We start from the raw sequence: 21,850 nt of genomic DNA on the forward strand, positions 1-21,850 counted from the left end.
GTACATTCGTGGGATGCTGTGACTGTGTATGTCAGAAACATTGACATCCTTGACTCCTGGAATTTCCCTGGACCTCTGGAAAAACCCAAGCAGAGGAGGTTTGGCGAGGGCTTCAGAGAAGCTCTAAAAGGGTGCCAAGAGGGGCAGACTGGCTCTAGGAGGGGCTTTCCTCTGCGCTGAGGTCACCAGTCTTCCTTCTGCCCCTGTGAGACACCAGTCCTCAGCCTCTAACACATGCCTGGAGAGTGGTGAGGCATTTCCTCCGAGCCTTACTCCGCGAAGGGAAGAGACCAGACGACAGAGGAAAAGCTTGCAAGGAAGCACCTGGGGTGAGCACCTGGCCTGCTCTTGGCTGTCCCCGTTGTTGCCTGGGGCCTCAGGAGCAGTCCCAAAGTCCTAGCTGTCTCCCAACTGTGTGGTGTAGAGAAAGGGGCAAGGCCTTTGCAGTCTATTGAGCTCTGGATTTTAATCCTTGCTCCATCAGGTACCTGCCTTGGGACCTTGGGCCACCTCCCTCACATGACTCAGCCTCTGTCTCTTTATCTATAAAGAGAGGTTATCTGTGTCCATAGAGAGCTTTCTAGATGTGAAGACAAGAGATGTTGGGTTAATCTGAACCAGTGGGTATGAATAACGAGGACTGGTACTCAGGCATTGGGTTTTGTGGCCTGTCGATCATCTGTTAATATATAAATAAAGAAGAGTTCAGCAAAGGGTCAAGTGCAGGATGGAGGATCCTTTCCCATACTTCTTGCCCTGAGAGAGGAAGAGCTTCTGAAACCCCAGATCCTTGGCCTGGGAAGACGTTGCTTTCAATATTTGCCCACAGAAGGGGGAAGAGGAAGTGAGTATGCCTGAAAGCTCTTTGAGACCAGGGACTGGCCCTCCTGTTCATCTCTGTGGCCCCCCTCCCTCCAGTTAGCTAGCACTGGGCTTGGCAGAACGCAGGCGCTCCAGCCACGTTTATGAACCAACTATACAATCTCATTTGTATCCTTACAGCACCCCGATGGGATAGTTACTATCATCCTTCATTTTAGAGTCGTACAGTGGGGGCTAGGAAGGCAAATGCATCTTCCCAGGGTTACACTAGCTGTAGTAGTATAGTCTGTGTAACACAATTCCATTCCTGTTCCATTGCACCCCTCTGCTGCCTTCACCCCTAACTCTCTGTGATGCTTCCCTGATCAACACTCTGGCTGGTGGAGAAGGCCACTGGATCAAACGGAAAGCCCAGCAGGCAGAGATTGGTAAGGGGTGGGGGTGATACAATTTCAGGCCACTCCTGGATTGAGCTGGATCCTAGCGGTTCTGTTGCCACACGTGGCCTAGGATCTCACAGTGTGCTAGCAGTGGGAAAGATCACCTCTGGTGAACACACATAATGAGGGACTATGTGGCAATGAGATGTTGGGAAAGGAAAAAGTGTGGGAAAGGACGACTGTTGAAAATAGCAGAGACGGGCACTCTGGCCTTCCTGGTTATCTAACGCATCAAAGATACAATAAAATACTTTGAGGTAGTTCTTCCTGGTGTCTATCGTAAGTCCTTCCTGCTGCTATCTAAACCCATTCTTCTAACTTTATTGCTTCTGGGCTTTTACACAAACAACTTTTCACGTCCTATAAATAACATCCTTTCAGGGGTTCTAGCCAGCAAAGAAAGCTCCTTTACTCAAGGCAAGAGTGAGAACTTACCACCAACTCTACCCAAGGAAATCAATTGCCAAACTCATTGCCTAAAGGGACCTGAGTAAAGAGCCCTGGACTCAGCTTCTGGCTCTACGAGGGACTGTCTGTAACTCTGGACACATTATTTGGCCATTCTGTGCCTCAATTTCCCACATGTAGAGTAGGTACTATCCATTGAGATCCTATCCTAGGAGCCTGGCAAACAGTCGGTGCTCAATAAGCAGAGTTGTGATCTGGTGCTAACATGAATCTGCACCTTCATGGCATTCCGCCCACTGATTCCTTCACCTTTGACTTGCCTGGGCTGGGAGTTTGCACCTCCAAGTCCAGCCCTCAGCTCCAGCCCTCAGCTTGTGCCTGCATAGTCCTGGGAAGCCGGGGTAGTGCCCCGCCAGTCTACCCCAGAAGCAGCCTATGCCTGAGCATAGGTATGTCCTCCCAGCCTTCCAGCTCCACGTTTGTTCCCAGTGGCCGCCCTGACTTCTATGGTTCCCGCAGCTGCTCTCCAAACAATATGGCTGCCCCATCTTCTGTTTCTCTGAAAGCTCCTAGGATTCCTTTTCAGCCAGGGACCCCTGAGTCACATACCCAGGCCTCCAGTGTTCAGAAGCCATGTCAATCCATCCAGCTCTGAATTTACATTTGCATTTCCAAAGCCCAATTTACATTATAATTATTCCTGTCTCGACAGGCAGGGGGACTCCACACATATTTGGGGGGAGGCCTTTTGGCCAAATACAGGGATTGGCAATCGCATCTTCTTGGGCCTCATTCCCTTAGCACTAGGGATTTTTTCTTGGTTTCTTGGAGTGACCACACAACCACATCTTTCATTCTTGCTCGTTTTCCAGGTAGGAAGTATATCCGGGCTTCTCTAACCTACAGGGCTGAACCCATTTAACAGTCCTTGTCATGATACTCTGTCCCATTCCTGACTCCAACCAGAGGGAATACGAAGGATATACATTTTGTCCATCAATTTAGCAAAAATTTCAAATAGTGGTCAACGTTACAGTGAGATGGGCAATCTCATATACTACTGGTGGAAGTGTAAATTGGTATGGGCTTTTTGGCAGGCAATTTGGAATTATCAAGACCCTTAAAAACAGGTATACATTTTGACTCAGTAATTACCCTTACAGGAACCTACACTAAAGAAATGTCTGGAAATTTGGATTAAAATATGTGTAAAATCAGTTCATAAAAACAGTAATAAGCTGAATGTCCAACATAAGAAAATTCAATACATAGTTATCTACAATTTATAAGGATGCTATGGAGGAAAAAATTGCTCATGCCATAATGTTAAACTAAAATATGAACAATAACAAGTCATGGATACAGCATGATCCTGAGTTGTTGTTGTTTTTTTTTTTTTTTACCAACAGTAAACATTGAAATAAAATGACTACAAGGAAATTAACCAATTGTTAATAGTGCCTGATTCCAGGTGGCGGGATTATAGTGGATTATAATAATAAACGCTAACGCTTGCATGGCGCTTTTCTCAGCACTTTACACATATTAATATACACTTACTCCTTATAGCTATCCTACGGGAGAAATACCTTATTATTCCCGTTCTGCAGATGAGGAGACGGAAGCGCAGAGAGGTGAAGTGACTTGGTGAACATTACACAGCTGGTAATTTTCTTCTTTGTAGTTGTCATTCTCCAGCTTCTCCACTATGAGTATGTTTGGCTTTTATAATTAGACCAAAAATGCACAGGGATAAGCTTTGTTAAGGAAAATCAAAGGGTAGTGCTGGCTTACAGGGCCTCCTTGGCCCAACTGGAGACAGCTCCCATGAGCAGCGGATTTTTCTGTGGCACTCCAGGTCTTGGGGTCGTTGTGATCTTCTCCTGCCCTTCCAGGCCCCACCGCTCAGGGCCTGCCCCTCTCCTGCTTGATATACCTCATGGCTCATGCCCCACCTTTGGCCTTTGTCCCTTGCAGGGAAACCCTATGTCACTAGCTGGATGCTCACCTCTATTGTCCATCCCTGGAATAGCAGAGGCTGGCAGTGGACAGGCTTTGCCTGCCAGCCCCATTTCAGGGACATCACCAAGAGGGATGTGGAGGAGGACATTTATCTTCAGGCCCCTGTCCCTGTGGATTCTATGGAGATTTGTTTTTTCAACTGTAACACAGAGGTGGCATTATGTAGAAAGGGGCTGATCTCCTTACCTTGGCCCTGACCCTTCTTTACTCTGCAGAGGCCACTGCCTCATCTTTTCCCGGCTTGACCACTGCTTACACAGGTCACAAGCACAAGCTTGTGGATACGAGCGTCAGCCACCCAGCTTCCCTGAGGTGGCACCAAGCTTCAAGCAGGTTCAAGTAAAAACAGAAGCTCTCTGGAAGGGAGGAGTAACTGCAACTCTGTCCCTTCTCATCCTCTCTTCATGCCATGCCCTGGCCACTGTTCCAAATCCAGATTCCAGGAATGTTTAGTATGGGTTGCGGGGTAGATGTGGAAGCTGGTTCCCAGAATATGGTGAACAGGAAGAGGGTGAGAGGGTGCTACGAGCTCTCCTGCACACTGGAGCATCAGATCCCACTGCAGGAAGCTCTGCTTCTTGGCCCTCTGGAGGGTAAGAACAAAATGGAGTTTGGGAAAAATAATTGATAGGACACCTGGGATGTTGTCCTGGCTTGTCCTCTAACTGTCTGTGTGACCCAAGCAAGTCCCTTCCCTTCTCTGGGCCCCAGAATCCTTCTCTGGAAAATGACAAGAACAGTGATCCATTTCACTAGGCTGTCGAGAGAATCAAGAGACACCTACACAGGATGGGAACACAGTTTGTAGAGTAGAAAGCAGGGTGGAATCATGAGTTGGTTAGGAAGCCGAGAGACTCCGAGTCAGTACTTTTCCCTCTCCAAGGCTCCATTTCCTTATCTGTGTAAGTACACCGGGGGGTGGGCACCCTTGAAGAACTTTGTAAAAGCAATAAACCCATTTCCTAGAAAAGTGCACAGCACACAAAGTGTTGCACATGATTTCAGGAAGGCCTTTAATTTCATGGGTCCCTTTTGTGGGCCAGTTCCGGGCCAGAAATCCCTGACCGAGGTGAAGGGTTTAACCCCTTCTCTAGTCGGCTTTCTGGGTGTTAGGCAGCCTCTGCTCACACACCTACGGTGATAGAGAACTCACTCCCCTCCTAACTGGTTCCACCCTTGCAGAACTCTGGCTTTCCTTATGCTCAGCTGAAATCTGCCTCCCTGGAGGCTTCTCAGAGGCTTCCCTGCCTAAGGAAGCTGAAAAATGCATGGGGCCAGGTGTGCTCTGTGCTCTGGGTTATCTGGGCAAGAGAGATGGAGTTTCCTCCACTCAAAGCCAAGTCAGCTACTTTGCTGCTGCTGCTCCCAGAGGTGGATGCTGGATTTTCTGCCTCATAAAGTTGTCCTCCAACTCACTCTGGAGCCAGCTTGCGGCTGGGCCCTGGCAGCCAGCTGGTCTGCTCAACTTCCCCCAAGGAAGGGGGCAGGTGGGGGGTGGGGGCTTGACAATGACTCTTGCACTAGGCTGCAGCACTCTCAAAACCAGGGTTTAAGGCCCCACCCCCACCCCACTGTCCCTCCAGCATGGGATGATGTCCCGATGTGAGCTCAGGAGCCAGAGAGAGCATGTTTCAACTGAGGGATCCTAAGAGTAAATGCCTCAGCCAGAAGCAAGGAGTGTTAAATGAAGTAATGAATGTAGCCAACATCCGTTTTCCTCCTCCTTCTACCCCTTTCCCTAAGGCTGTCCGTTTCAGTGGGGCAGAGTTAGCACAAAGCAGCTGATCGAGCATTTCTTGAGTATTTAGTATGGACAATGTTCTGAGCATGTTAGATCTTGAGAAGAAACCCATCAATAGGTTCAACTTGATTGCCCAAGTTCACACAGCTGGTAAAGGATGATGAGGGATTTGAACCCAAGTCTGGCTTCCCTGAGCACACATTCATAACATGGCATCATTCTGCCTCCAGGCAAGGGAGGGAGGATGACACCCTTCCACATAGAGCAGCTTCTTTTATAAGGTTCTTTAAGGGCCGCCATTCAGATTGTTCTAGAAGAAAAAGAAGCAAAAAAGTCAATGGCTTCCCTTAGCCCCCAAATCCTTACCAAATTGTACGTGGAGCAACTTCTCCCTCTCTGCCGATGCTCGGCGTTCCCACGTGTGTGAGACCATTGCTGTCGAAAGAAGCCGGGCCTGACTTCTGGGCTCTGGTGTACAGTAACTGGATCCATGCATTCTGAGTAAACAACAGAGCCCCTTCTGGCTTCTACAGGACGCACCAAATGGCTTGAGCATTCAGGTAGGCAAGAGGGGCTCATGAAAGGAAGTTTGTTGAGGTCGGATCAAGAGAAACAGATACTTATTGGGTGGCCGGGTGAGGCATCTGGTGGCCTGAGCTGAGGGTAGGAACAGGGTGGAGTATCAGAGAAACCTGGGGAAGAAGGTGACACCGAGCTGGAGTAGGGCTTGCCCAGGGCCTCGGGGGTCCTGGGCCGAGAGGGAGATGGGGTTCCTGTGCCTGTCCAGTCTACCCTCTAAGGCACCCTCAGTCAGCCGCACCCTCCCCGCTCCCAGCCTGGCCAGAGCCTAACTCTGCCTCAAGGAAGGCATTCCTGGGCCTTCCCAAGGCCCACCTGGTGGGCCGTTGCCACAGCGGCCAGCGGGAGCTAAGAGGGGAAGCAGGGGAGGACCGGCCTGGGGACTGTTCCTGCAGGAAGGCCTTACCTGGGTCTTTTGGCGTCTAGGCTGAGGGGATGTTGCTGTCTGTGGCTCATGACTGGCAATTGAGGCTATTGCCTTCCTCAGCCCACCCAAGGCCAGTCTCCAGTCTGAACGGTGTGTGTGTGTGCGTGTGTGTATCTGTTAATCTGTATATGTGTGTGGGTACACAGAACCGCAGGTGGCCACATGTATGTATGGATAAGTGCGTATGTGTACACTCATGGGGGTACACAGAGGCGCCACAAGCACCGGGGCCCTATATGTATGTCTGTGAATGTTTCTTAAACAGTAGGGAGAGGAGGAGAAAGACAAAAGCCCTAAATGACTCTGGCTTTTGGAGGAGCCAGCCCAGTGTGGTGGGTGTAGGGAGCGGGCCGGCCAGGGGCCTGATTGGAACCAGACTCAGCAAGGAGGGGCTGTAAATGTTTTTTTGCTGCCTGTCCTGAGAAATTTATGTCACACCCACTCCATCATCCTGGCGGGGGCAGCCTCTCCGAGCTGCCTGTGGTTCTGGGCTTTCCAGCATAACCAGCAACCACTGTGGGGGTCCCTGAGCCTCCGTCAGTCCCAGGCTTGAGTGGACCCACCCCATAATGTCCTGATGCTGACGGGGATGCTCCAAGCATGGGTGGATGAGGACGAGGAGGAGAGATGCCCACAGAGCCTGGGCACGGGGTCGGGACGCACTGTGGAGGTGTAGGGAGGAGAGAAGACAGGAGAGGGGGCTGTGCTGCATTCAAAATCTCTTCCCTGCCCTCTTTCTCTCTTAATGGGGGATAGAGACTGAGAGTCGACAGAGACGGACATGATGGCCCCTAAGGCAGGTTTCAGAGACTATTTGGTATACAGATGAAAACTGACACCCAGAGATGAAAGGGGACTTGTTCAAGGCCATGCATCAAGGGAGCCGTCAGCAGGGCCAAGACCACAAGCCAGTCTCTGCCTACCCTTCTCTGTGTGGCCTTTCTCTCTACCTCACAGCCAGAGACTTGTCTCAACCTTGAATTTGGCCCTGTATTTTTCTGATCATTTTACTCCAGCCTTAAAATCCTCCCCTAGTTTCCCTTTGTTCTTAAGAAAGAACACAAGACTCCCGAGCACCAATTCCAGGGGCTGCCCTGGTCTAGCCCCTGCCTACCTCTCCATCCACATCTGGCACTAAGTTCCCCAGCTCCCTCCTATCTCTGGGCCTTTGCACATGCTGTGCCCTCTTCCCGAGATGCTCTTCCTTCCCTTTTTCTGTTATCTGACTCCTATTTCAACTTCTGACCACAGCTCAAGCGTATCTTCCTCAAGGAAATGTCCACATATGTTCCTGGCTGGGATCCATTTTTTTTTTTCATTTTGCACTCTCATGGCGCTGTGGACCTCTCCTCTATGGCACTTCTCACTGTTGCAGTTTGTATTTTGCTGTGTTACTTTGTGATGAATGGCTACCTTCCTTGCCAGACTCAAAGCTCCACGAGGACCGGAACCACAGCTGCTTTGGCTCGCTGATGCTATCCCAGTGCTCAGCGCAGGCCAGCAAATAACCACAACAATGACAAGGACATCGAGAGCTAATGTTTGAGACTTACCATGTGCCAGGCACACTTGCAGCTGCATTACTTATAAAACAATTTAATCTTCCCAAACTCTTTGAGGCAGTTTATATCATTATCCCCAACATATAGATCAGGAAACGGGGGTGCAGAGAAGTTAAAGAACTATACCGAGGTTACACAGGAAGTAGTGAAACTGGGGTTTGAACCCAGGCTGTGTGGCTCTGGAGCCTGTGTTTTGACATGACTGTAAGTGCTCAGCAATAAATATTTTTGATGACATGCTTTTGTCTGAGCCTCCTCAACTTCTATCCTTGAGGGAGGTCCAGCCACTGAGCACACCCCTGGATCTTGGAGTGGTCCTGCCCCAGAACACCCTGCCACCTCCTTAGGGCCACTTCTTCTGAGTCCCCTCTCCTGGCCTCCCCTGTACACACTGCTTGCCTCTGCTACTCCCTGGGATGACATGAGAAGTTTCTAGGACTCGGCAATGCCCCTGGGTTTAGAGAGGTGCTTTCCCACATTGCACACTGGCTCTGGTCATTACATCTCAACCAGAGTCCACTGACATGCTCTCAGCGGCCCAGGCTCAATCCTTTCCCAGCTGTGTGCCAAGCAGATTCACCTCCCTGAGCCTCAGTCTCCCCTTCTGTGAAATAGAGTTGATCACAGTACTGCACAGTAGGGTTTTGAGGATTCCGTGAGTTTTCCTGTGAGTAATTGGTATCTGCAGAGCTCCAGACCTGTACTAGTTATAACTTGTGTCATTGTTATTAATGATAAGATATAAACTAACATTCTTTCTTCAACATTTCTAGCTCCAGAGCCCAATGGAGACCAAGACTGATACACTATACTCATGGTAGGTGTTCAATGTGCTCCCTTTTTGCCTGCTCACCCTCACCACACCCAAGACAAACTTAGGGCTGGTTAGGAATCCCCGGCCCTGCATGGGGGAGAAGGCAGAGCTCTATTCCCCCACCGCTTCCCCTCTCTGTCAGCCCCCCAACTGGCCTTGCTGTTTTTCTGCCAAGCCAAGGGCAGGGAACACACCGCCTTCACCAGTCCCACCCCCCAGGCCCCAAGAGCCCTACCCTCTCCCCGCCATGGCATCTTGAACAGAGCTTAGTCTATGGCTCTTAGTGGGGGGTGGCTGTGGGATGGGGGGCCACTGAGAGAGGAGGGTTACAAAAGCTGTGCCTTGCTTTCCCAGTGGCCTCCCGGGGGCCAATGAATGCACAGAGCCGCAGCCGGGGGGCAGCCAGCGTGTTTTCATTTTGCTCTGTTTGTTTTCTGTTTAGATCAACTGCTCAGTTTTGGTTTGGGCCTCTGAGGGCTGATGGGGTTTGGCAGGTAAGAATTTGTGGGGCCACCCATCTCTGCCTTCTACAGTGCTGTGGGCTCAGCTCCCGCCAGCCCCCGCAGGAGCAGGAAGCCAGCCTGCTCTACTGCCTTGCTAGCCTCTTTCTTTCCTTTCCTCTTTCTCTTTTCCCTTTTCTTCTCTTTCTCTCTCCTTCCTTCCTTCCTTCGTTTTTCTCTCTTTCTTTTTCTTTTTTTCTCTATTCCCTACCCCCACTCTCTCTTGCTCCCTCTCCCCTCTGTCTCTCACATCTCTCTCTCTCAGAGTTTGTTCCTGTCTCTTTACTACCTCGCTGTGCAGTAGCTTTTTCTGTCTGTTTTGCCATCTTTTTCCCTTTTTTCTTTCTATTTCTCCTTTTCTTTTTCTTTGGAGAAAAAGAAGTTCAACCATGGGCTTTAAGAGGCCTGAGTTCTGGCTCAGCTTCTGCCCTAGCTCTCTCTGAGTAACCTTCAACAAATAGTTCTTTCCCATCTCTGAGTTGCAGTTTCCCCATGTGCACACTGAAGGCTCTAACTTATGTAACTGGTGAAATCTAAGCTAGAAGATCTTGTGAGTATTTACTCCTTGCAGGGGATAAGAGGGAGGGGATGGATCCGATTCTCTAGGGAGCAGGACCACACAGAGCAGCCTAGATGGGAGGAGAGAGGCAGGTCAGTGGAGTGTCTCCTTGGGCAGTGAAGGTTCATGGGAAAGGGCAGAGATGGAGGAGAACACCCTTGCTGGTACCAAAACCCAGTCTAGAGAAACCAAGGAACAGATGGGGACCTGGGGTCTGGAAAGGTAGAGGCCCCGACCCAGCAGTGGCAGAGGACAGGGCATAAAAAGCAGCGCACTGGTCTTGATGTTTGGTGTTCCGTCTGCTTTCCATGCAGCCTGGGATCAGGCCAAAGGCCAGGGGCTCTCTATCTTCCAGCTTGCCTCTTTTCTCGCTGTGGCATCTGCCCCATACTCTCTGGTGACTTGAGGGTGAATGAGTAGGGGCAAGGGAATGTTGTCAATCCTTGCATGGCTTCCTCCTCTGGTCTCACCAGTGCCTCAGACGTACTGCACACCAAACCAAACTCCTCCATTCTCATCCGTGCCTCCTCATCCTCCTTGGTTTCTTTCCTGAACGAATAGTGCAGCCATCTTCACAGGAGCTCAGGACCTGGCTCTGGTTTCCCCCCACCTCCCACATCCAATCTATTTCTAGTAACGTGGCCTCTACCTCCTTTCTCTCCCACCCCCAGGCCTCTCCAGCACCCCCACCCACAGCCACTGCCATGGTCCCAGCCCTTGCAACCACCACTTCTCACCCAGCTCCTCCCACAGCCACCTCTTGCACCCAGGTCTTCTGTCTCATCACCTCTAGTTCTGCCTCCACACAGCTGCCAAGATCACCATAATTCTGGGACCTTGGGGTAATTTCATGGATTTGATTGTTACATATATGACTGTTATAAACATTTGTGTGATGTCTTTCCAAATGGAATTGCTGGTTCATAGGTAAGAGTACATTCAGCTTTCACAGATACTACCTCATAGTTTGCCAATGGGTTATACCAATTTACGCTCCTGCCAGCAGTGTGTGAGTGTTTTCGTGACTCTCATCTTCACCAATATTTGGGCATTTCTGTTTTCTTTCATTTTATTCATTCTAGTGAGTTGAGGATGACATCTCATTACGGTTTTAATTTACATTTTCTTTTTGACTAAGTGGAGCACCTCTTCATATGTTTATCTTCTATCTTCATATTCTGTTTTTGTGAAGTGCCTGTCAAAGTCTTTTGCACATTTTTCTATTGGTTTGCATAATACATTCTGAATGATGACTTCTTTGCCAGATATATCTATTGCAAATATTTTCTCCCATTCTGTCGGTTGTCTTTTTATTCTCTTACCATAACCTTTTTCATGACCAGAATGTTTTTATTTTAATATAGTCCAAATTGTCAAATTTCCTTTCCATGGACAGCGTTTTTAAAGAAATCGTCTACTCCAGGGATACAAAGTTGTTCTCCTATATTTTCTTCTAAAAGCTTTGTTGTGTTGCCTTTCACATTTGTATTTGCCATCTATCTGGAACTGATTACTGTGTATGGTGTGAGGCAGGGGTCAAGACACAGATTTTCCCCCCATGGCTATCAAACTGATCCAGCACCATTTATTTATTTATTTATTTTTTAAAAGAACCTGCAATCTACTGCAGTGTCATTTTGTCATAAATTAAGTAATCATATATGTGTGGCTCTGTTTTTGAATTTTCTTTTCATTTGGCAGTTTCTATATCCTTGTGCCAGTACCACAGTGTCTTAATTACTATAGCTCTCTGTGTCTTGGTATTTGGTAGTAAGAGTTCTCCAGCTATGGTCTTCTCCTTTAAGATTACCTGGAAAGCTCCTGGCCCTTTGCATTCCCATCTGAATTTCAGAACCAATTTGCCCATTTTCAATTAAGAAAAAAGCACTTACTGGCATTTTTGCATGAAATCACATTGACTCTATGGATTAATTTGGAAAGAATTGACTTTTTCAGAATATTAATTTTTCTAAACCACAGATATGGATTGTCCCTTAATTTATTTATGTCTCTTTTAATTTCTCTCCATAATGTTTTATAGTTGTTGGCGTCAAGATTTTCCACATTATTCATTAGATTTATTCCTATTTCACATTTACACTATTACAAATGGTAAGATTCTGAAAACCTCATTTTTCTATTTTTTGCTGCTATATGGAAATACAATTAATCTTTGCTTATTGACCTTCTATCTAGTGATCTGGCTAAATTCACTTATGAGTTCTATTATTTTGTCAATAAAGTTTTGGATTTTCTATGTACACAATGATGTCAAATGCAAATAATGGCCATTTTGCTTCCTCCTTTCCAATTTTTTATTTCTTTTGCTTGTCTTATTGCACTGATTGGGACCTCCAGTAGGTTGAATGGAAATGGTGGTAGTGGGCATCTTGTCTTGTAACCAAATTCACTATGTGAAAGCTTTCTATATATATATATATATATATATATATATATAGAGAGAGAGAGAGAGAGAGAGAGAGAGAGAGAAAGAGAGAGAGAGAGAGAGAGAGAGAGAGAGAGAGAGAGAGAGATGGAGTCTCACTCTGTCACCCAGGCTGGAGTGCAGTGGTGCAATCTTGGCTCACTGCAGACTCTGCCTCCCAGGTTCAAGTGATTCTCTTGCCTCAGCCTCCCAAGTAGCTGGGACTACAGGTGCATGCCACCACATGGCTAATTTTGTATCTTTAGTAGAGGCAGGGTTTCACCATGTTGGCCAGGCTGGTCTCGAACTCCTGACCTCAGCTGATCTGCCCACCTTGGCCTCCCAAAGTGCTGGGATTACAGGAGTGAGCCACTGCACCCAGCCAGCTTTCAACATTTCACAATGAAGGCCCAGTGTGGTAGCTTACACCTGTAATCCCAGCACTTTGGAGGGCCGAGGCAGGTGGATCACCTGAGGTCAGCAGTTCAAGATCAGCCTGACCAACATGGTGAAACTGTGTCTCTATTTAAAAAAAAAAAATAAAAAAAAAAAAAAAAAAAAAAAAAAAAGTTAGCCAGGTGTAGTGGCACGTGCTTGTAGTTCCAGCTACTGAAGAGGCTGAGGTAAAAGAATCACTTGAACCCGGGAGGCGAGGGTTGCAGTGAGACAAGATCACACGACTGCATTCTAGCCTGGGAGAAAGAGGGAGACACCATCTCAAAAGAAAAAAAAAATTCACAATGAAGTATGTTGTTAGTTGAGGGTTTTTCATAGATGCCCTTTGTCAGGTTGAGGAAGCTCCCTTCTATTCCTAATGTGTTGAGACTTTTATCATAAATGGGTACTAAATTTTGTAAAATGCTTTTTATGCATCTATCATGATTTTTTTCCTTTTTACTGTTAGGTGAATTACTATGATTGGTTTTTGATTGTTAAACCACCCTTGAATTGCTAGATTAAAACTCATCTGCTCATAACAAATTCTTTTGATATATTACTGGATTCCATTTGTTAATATTTTATTTCACTTTATTTAATTTTGAAACAGGGTCTAGCTCTGTCACTCAGGCTGGGATGTAGTGGTGCAGTCATAGCTCACTGCAAGCTCAAACTCTTGGGGTCACATGGTCCTCCCACTTTGGCCTTCCAAAGTGCTAGGGTTATAGGTGTGAGCCACTGTGCCTGGCCAGCTAATACTTTAAATCATACTTTGTTCTGTGGTAATTGTAGACTCACATGCAGTAGTAAGAAATTATGCAGAGATATATTGCATTCTTTCCAAGCTTCTCCCAATGTTAATATCTTGCAAAAATACAATACTGTATTACAACCAGGATGTTGACATTGTTTCAGTCAAGTTATAGAACAGGCTGAGCTCATGCCTGTAATCCCAGCACTTTGAGAGGCTGAGGTGGGAGGATGGCTTGAGTTCAGGAGTTCAAGACCAGCCTGGGCAAAATAGCAAGACCTTGTATCTAAAAAAATAAAAATAAAAATAAATAACTGGGTCACCTGTAATCCCAGCACTTTGGAAGGCCAAGGCTGGGGGATCATCTGAGATCAGGAGTTTGAGATCAGCCTGGCAAACATGGTGAAACCCTGTCTCTACTAAAAATACAAAAATTAGCCGGGCATGGTGGCAGGCGCCTGTAATCCCAGCTACTTGAGAGGATGAGGCAAGAGAATCGCTTGAACCCAGGAGGCGTGGTTGCAGTGAGCCAAGATCGTGCCACTGCACTCCAGCCTGGGCAAAAGAGTAAGACTCCGTCTCAATAAATAAATAAATAAATAACTGGGTGTGGTGGTGCTCTCCTGTAGTCCCAGCTACTTGGGAGCCTGAGGCAGGAGGATGGCTTGAGCCTGAGAGGTCAAGGCTGCAGCAAGCTGTGATCAAGCCACTGCACTCTATCCTGGGCAAAACAGCAAGACCCGGTCTCATTAAAAAAAGTAATAGAATAGTACCATCACAATAATCCTTCCTATTGCCTTTTATAGTTATGCCCACTTCCTTCCTGCACCCACCTCCTCTTTAAACCCTGGCAACCACTAATCTGTTCATTTTCATAAGTCTGTCATTTCAAGAATGTTATATAATGGAGTCACACACTATGTAACCATGTGGTATTGTTTTTTTTTTTTCCCTTGCTATAATTCTCTAAAGATTCATCCAAGCTGTCGCATGTATGTTTGTTCCTTTTTATTGCTGAGTAGTATTCTGTGGTATGGATGTACCAGTTAGCCAGTCACTTGTCGAAAGGCATCTGGGCTGTTTCCAGTTTTGGGCCATTAGAAAGAAAGCTGCTATAAACTTTCATGTACAAATTTTTGTGTAAACATTAGTTTTAAATTCTCTGGTATAAATGTCTGAGTGCAACTGCTAAGTCATATGGTAGTTGCACGTTTAATTTTTATGAGAAACTACCAATGTGTTGTGTAGAATTACTGAACCATTTTACATCTCCAGCAGCAATGTATGAGTGACCCAGTCTCTGCATTCTCACTAGCATTTGTTATTGTCACTTTTTTTCTTTTTACCCATTGGATAACTATGTAGTGATAACTCATTGTGGTTTTAATTTGCATTAATTTGCACCAATGATGTTGACTAACTTTTCATGTGCTTATTTGCCATCTGTAGATTCTCTATGGTAAAATGTCTCTTCATGTCTTTTGCTCATTTTCTAACTGGATTGTTTGTTTTGTTTTGTCTTGTTTTGTTTTACTGTTGAGTCTTAAGAGTTCTTCATATATTCTAGATACAAGTCTTATGTCAAATACATGGTTTGCAAATATTTTCTCTCAGTCCGTAGTTTAACTTTTCATCAATTTTATTGCAGAACATAAGTATTTAATTTGATGAAGTCCAATTTATCTATTTTTTCTAAATAATTTGTAGTTTTCTGTTTTATATTTAAATCTATGACTCATTTTCAGTTAATTTTCATGTAAGGTGTGAAGTCTAGGTCAAGGTTCATTCTTTTGTTTATGAATTTCCAATTGTTCCAGCCTCATTTGTTGAAAAACCTGTCTTTCCTCCATTGAGATGCTTCTGTACCTTGGTCAAAAATCAGTTGGGGGTCGGGCATGGTTGTCATGTCTGTAATCCCAGCACTTTGAGAGGCTGAGGTGGATGGATCGCTTGAGCTCAGGAGTTTGAGAGCAGCCTGGGCAATAGGATGAAACTTTGTCTCTATCAAAAATACAAAAAAGTTTAGTTCCAGCTACTCGGAAGGCTTAGGCAGGAGGATCGCTTGAGATGGAGGTTGCAGTGAGCTGAGATCATGCCACTGCACTCCAGCCTGGGTGACAGAGCAAAACTCTGTCTCAAGAAAAAAAAAAAAAAAAAAAAAAAAATCAGTCAGCCATATTTGTGTAGCTCTGTTTCTGAGTTCTCTATTCTGTCCATTGATCTATGTATCTCTCTCTCATATATATATATATATATATATATATATATATATATATGAGAGAGAGATACGTACATATATATATATATATCTTTCTCTGTCTCTCTGCCAGTGCCACACAGTCTTGATGACATTAGCTGTGTAATAAGTCTTAAAATCAGGTAGCATGATTCCTCCCACTGTGTTCTTCTTTTTCAAAATTGTCTTAGCTATTCTAGTTCCTTTGCCTTTTCATATAAATTTTAGAATAATCTTGTCTATGTCTACAAAAAAGCATGCTGGAATTTTGATAAGAATAGCACTAAACTTGCATAGCAGTTTGAGAGAACTGACATCTTTACTATGTTGAATCTTCCAATCCATGAACATTTGGGTATGTTTCTCAATTTTTTTTAGCTCTTTGATTTCTTTCATCAGCATATTGTGATTTTCAACATTTTCAACATACAAATCCTTTGCATTTTGTTAGATTGACACCTAAATTTTTTTTGGTGAGATTATAAATGGTATTATGTTTTTAATATTGATATTCACATGTTCATTGCTAGTATACAGAATACAATTTATTTCTGTATGTTTTTCTTTTATCCTGTTGCCTTGCTGAACTTGCTTGTCAGTTCTGGGAAGTTTTTTTTTTTTTTTTTTGTAGATTCCTTGAGATTTTCATGCCTTCTGCAAATCAGAGCCAATTTCTTTGTTTTCCAATCTGTATTCCCTTTTCCCTTTCTTTGTTTTTGCTTTGCTTTGCTTTACTTATTGCATTGACTAGAACTTCCAGCATTATTTTATAGAAGAGTGATGAGAGCAGACATCCCTGTTTTGTTCCCAATATAAGGTGAAAAGCATACAGTCTTTCATTATTGAGTATAACATTAGCTGCAAGATTTTGTAGATGGTCTTTATCAAGTTGAAGAAGTTCACACTTCCTCCTTTTTCAAGTGTTTGTATTATGAAAGAGTATTGAATTTTGTTAAATGCTTTTTCTTCATCAATTGATAAATTAATATGATTTTTCTTTCTTGGCCTGTTAATATGATGGATTATATTGATTGATTTCTGAGTATTGAACCAGCCTTGCATTCCTGGAATAAACTCCACTTGCTCATGGTGTATGATTATTTTTATATATTGCTGAACTCTATTGGTTGGCTTTTTTTTTTTAAGAACTTTTCCATTTTTCTGAAGGTTATTGGTCTGTAGTTATCTTTTTGTATATTGTCTCTTCCAGTTTTGGTGACAGGGTAAAACTGACATCATAAAATCAGCTGAGAAGTCTCCCTTTCACTTCAACGTTCTGGAAGAGATTATATATAATTAAGTATTTTTAATCTTTTGTCAGAGTTGTCCAGTGAAACCATCTGGGCCTAGAAATTTATTTTGAGGGAGATTTTTGAAATTCCAAGTTAATTTATTTGATAGTTACATGACTATCCAAATTATCTATTTCATATTGAATGAGTTATGGTAATTTATGATTTTCAAGGAATTGATGTACTTCATCTAAGTTGTAAAATTTATGTGTGTAGAGTTGTTCATAGTATTTCTAAGGAAATACTATGCTTACTGTGCTTTTGATGGCCACAGGATCTGTATCAATATCATGTTTTATTCCTGATATTGGTGATTTGTGTCTTCTCCCTTTTTTCTTTGTCAGTCTTGCTAAAGATTTGTCAATTTTGTTGGTCTTTTCAAAGACAGCCTTTCGTTTCATTTTTTTCCCACACTTGAGGTCCTGGAACATACCTCACTTGGTCATGATGAATTATTCTTTCAATGTATGTTCTGATTCCATTTCCTAATACTTCATTTTTAGATTTTGCATTCATGTTTATAAGACAGATTGATCTGAAATGTTCCTTTTATCATAATGCCATTGTCTAGTTTTGATATCAAGGTTTGTCTAGTTATTTGGCTAGCCTTACAAAAAGAGTTGAGAAGTATTCCTTCTTTTTCTATTATCTAGAGAGATTTTTGTAATATTGATGTTATTAAACACATATGGTTTTATGCACTTAGATGTATTTGATGCAAATAGTTTCACTTCTGTGCATGGAGCTAGGTGAAGGAAGATAACACTTTTTAAAAAATGATTTAATTGTGCTCCAAATACCATGCTAGGAATTTTACATTCATTATCTTATTGTTTCTTTATAAAAAATATCATTGGGAAAGCATTTATAAGCTGTCTCTGAGTTCAGAAATTGAAATTCATTGATTTGACTAAGATCATGCATGTGAGAATCAAAGCTAAGTTGTATTTATTAACTTCCTACTATTTACCAGGCACTGTGCTCCAAGATGGTCATCTACTATAGCAGCCCAATGAGATAGTAATCAAGTTTTTCACTGTGGAGATGAGAACGCTGAAGCTTAGAGAGTTTGAGGAACGTGTTCAGAGCTGCACACCTAAGATTTGGCCAAGCTGGTCTCCAGGTGATATTTTGTCATTCTTCAGCTGTCAGTTGTGTTCTTTGTGCTGTGGTCAGAATGTCCCTCTTGTGAGCACGTTCTTGTGTTTTAGTGACTGCTACCATTGTTAGCAGCAGGGAAGAGTCATGATGGTCAGGACACCTGCTGGCCCCAGACTCCAGATGTGACAATGAGTCAAAGCTGAAGACAAAGTTGGGAACTAGGCTGCTGGGCAGCTGGAAGCAAAGGGCTCCACAAGCTGAGCCCTGAGCCTTGGGAGCAAACCAGGACATGGACTAAGAATTAGGAGATCAGTGGGAGGCTGGACTTTGGTGGGCTGAAGTACCTATTCCTCTGTCATGGGATACAACTTCCCTGAGCTAGGCCTGGCAGGACTGAATTTCTTTTGCCCCTGCAAAGCCCAGGCTTGGACTTGTATTAATAGACTCCTAGGAAAGACACGGGGCTGGAGGTGGGAGAAGAGGTGTCCTAAGGCCCTGACTCCCAGTCAGAGGTATGGGGGTGACTAAAGTGGGGCTAACGATATGACAGAGCTATGGAGCCTCCTTAAAGATCACCTGGTCCAATCACCCCACTGTCTCGGGGGAAACCAAGGCTCAGAGAAGGGAGGATACATTGATGGATTTGTCCAAGGTCATGCAACCCTGAATGGCCATCTGGGGGAAAGCGAGGGCTTGGACTAACCTCTGGGGGTGTGGGCATGCAGGGGATGTGTGCACGTGGATTGGCCTTCCTTCTATAAGGCCAGTCCTTTATAACACCTGTTGTATACTGTGGTGGGGATGAACATGAACTCTGAAGCCTGATTCCATGTATTAACTTGAGTGTCTAGAAACAAGTTACTTGAATGCTCTGGACTTCAGTTTCCTCATGGGAACCTCATTGCAATAATTACCTCATAATACTGTAGCACAGAATAAATAAGTTTATATATGTGTGTGTATATATATATATGTGTGTGTTTATATATATGTGTATATATATGTATATATGTATATATGTGTATGTATATATATATGTGTATATATATGTATCTATGTGTGTGTGTATGTATATATATATATGTATATAAAGCACCTAGAACAGTGTGTGGCACATAGGATGCATTGTGTAAGTGCTATTGTTATTACCAGAGGCCCTTGGGTGGAGTGGAAAGAACAGAGGCTCAAGAGTCAACTGCCCAGGTCCCAATCCAGACTCTGTTACACTGGCTATGTGACTTTGGGCAAGTCCCTTTTGTCTCAGAGCCTCAGCAGCAGCATCTGCAACATGTGTAACATGGGATGCATAAGACTCCCTGGAGGCCAGGTGCAGTGAATTATGCCTATAATCCCAGAACTTTGGGAGGCCAAGTTGGGAGGATCGTTGGAGGCCAGAAGTTTGAGACCGGCCTGGGCAACATAGGGAGACCCCATCTCTAAGTAAATAAATAAATAAAGACTCTGTTGCTCCCAGGGCTGTTGGGCTGTCACATGGACATGTCACCTGTCTTACAGAAGGTCTTGAAGAAGATGTGGCTGTTATAATGCTGGTAAGACCCAGTGGAGACACAGAGACATCCTTCATGGTTTCTGCTCCCCTAGGTCGTGGTCCTCCATACCCTTCAAGCTAGCCTAGCCCTCCCCTACTTTGAGCTGGATAGGCCCTGCAACCTCTCTGCTCCTGCTCCCAGGCTGGCTCGCTAGCTTGACAACTTCCTTTCTCCCCACAGCACTGGGGGTTGTGAGGGCAACTCTAAGGCAACTCTGAGGCAGGGAAGGAGCTGGCTGGAGGCCCGGATAGACCCGTATTTGGCAGCTTGCAATAGAGAGACAGGGTCTGGCTTCAGCTCTCCCTCCACCCTGGTAGGGTCTGCTTGCCTGAAAGCCTCCCATCCATCTGACCCTGGTCTGGGGCTCAGTGGACCTGGAGTAGCTAGTTAGAAAGAGAATCAGAGACTCCTAGGCTTCTGAGTAGAGTTAATTTCAGCTCCTCAACTCTCCATCCTCACTTATTTTCATTTAGGAGAGGGGGCACTAGACCTAGAAAGAGCAAGGAATGCAGCCAAGGTCACACAACAATGATTTCCATATTACAGAGTAGGAAGCTATGGTTTAGACATGTTCAATGCAGAGTTAGTATCTTAATCCAGATTTCTTAATTGTTATCTTTTCTAAAATCAGAATACGTAGAGAAAGAAGAGATCTTAGTTTAAGGGACATCTGAGTCGAATGTCATTTTGTAGATGAGTAACACTGAGGCCCAGAGAAGAAGAGGGATTTGCCCAACGTCCAAAAGGAGTTAGTGGCAGAGGTGACACTCAAACCCAGGGCTCCTGATTTTTTGTCCAGGGGCTCTTCCCACATTCACCAGTTGTAGGAGAAGTGGAGGGCCCAAAGGCTGTGTGTCAGGGTTGGGGGTACCTGGCTCAGTACTGGAATGCTTTTAGCTCCTGCCAAGTCAGAACTACTGTTTTTCTACCATCTTAAAGCTCTGAGGTCCCTCTCTTACCTTCCTTATTTGTACCCCTGGGAAGGTGTTTCCACATGGCTGAACCCTACAGAGAGTAAGGAACCTGAGTTCTAGGCTGTGTGTCCTCAGATGAGTCCTTTCCTCTCTGTGAACTTCTGTTTCTCCAACTTTAAAATGGTGTGTGTGGAGTGTGGAGCAAAAGAGGACTAGTTGAGTCTGAGCAGTAGCATTGACCGGAGAGCAGGCAAAAATCATGATGCCCAGGCCCCCACCCCCAAACTCGTGAAATTAGCATTTCCGAAGGTAGGCCGCAGACTTGGGAGGATTTGTCGGATCCCCCAGGGGATTCCAGTGAGCAGCTGAGGTCAAGGAGATCTTTAAGAGCTCCTCTACCTGACTGTTGCTGAAATTCTGTGTCCCGTTCAGGGTGTCTTGGGTGGAGGTAAGGGGGATCCTGACAGCTCCCATCCCACAGCCTCCACACCGAACAGGCCATCCCAAACCATAGGCCATTTCCACAGGATTAGAAAGTTGCTTTGGGGTTTCCGATATTGTCTGAATTCCTACTGGAACACTGCTCCTGTGGTAGGAGTCGGCCTGTCCACACTCCTCCACATCCTCTTTCCCTGAGACCCCCACCCCCCTACCCTGGTCCTTGTCCAACCAACTCTGTGTGACAGGGAAACAATGCAGGCTCTGGAATCAGGGCAGACTCAGGGCAACACCCCTGCTTCACCATGAGTAGCTCTGCAAATCATTTCACCCTCTCCAAGCCCAGTTTTCTCGTTTTTAAAGTGGATTGTGTTGGTACTTAGCTCACAGCACTACTGGGAAGATTAGCTGAGCCCACACATGTGGCATACCCAGCACAGTGTCCAGCATGAGGGAGCATTCAGTGAACAGTAATAACCCTGGGAGCGGCCTGACGCCTGTCTCCCTCAAAAGAACCTCAGGGAAATTGACTTGCTCTCACTTGAAAGACTCAACATCCTGAATGAGGTCTTATTCTAAGACAGGGCTCTCAATCTGCTCTCTGTGCCGGGTGTTTTCTAGTTCATGAGGCAGGTCCATTCCACTTGTGTGACCTTCCTAGCAAGCCCATGAGAAAGGGATTCTTCTCATCTCTGCTGTACAGGTGACTAAGCTGGAGCCCAGAGAGGTTCAGTTATTTGCCTAAAGTTACTCAGTTTAGAATTGGTAGTGCTGTATTCGAAGGCAGAATTCGAAAACTGGATTCAAAAGCGGAACCTTTACTAATATCCA

At 45.2% G+C, this 21,850-nt stretch overlaps 1 long non-coding RNA gene across 1 annotated transcript; it reads left to right on the forward strand.

Moving 5' to 3' along the window:
• The first annotated feature begins 240 nt into the window (after positions 1 to 240).
• Positions 241 to 18,124, forward strand: LOC141582800 (uncharacterized). Its single transcript, XR_012515705.1, has 4 exons — positions 241 to 329; positions 8,775 to 8,818; positions 9,258 to 9,309; positions 17,990 to 18,124. It is a non-coding gene; the product is annotated as an uncharacterized LOC141582800 (long non-coding RNA).
• The last annotated feature ends 3,726 nt before the right edge of the window (positions 18,125 to 21,850 follow it).

Source organism: Saimiri boliviensis, chromosome X, assembly GCF_048565385.1.
Source record: "Saimiri boliviensis isolate mSaiBol1 chromosome X, mSaiBol1.pri, whole genome shotgun sequence".
Classification (NCBI taxonomy): Eukaryota; Metazoa; Chordata; class Mammalia; order Primates; family Cebidae; genus Saimiri; species Saimiri boliviensis.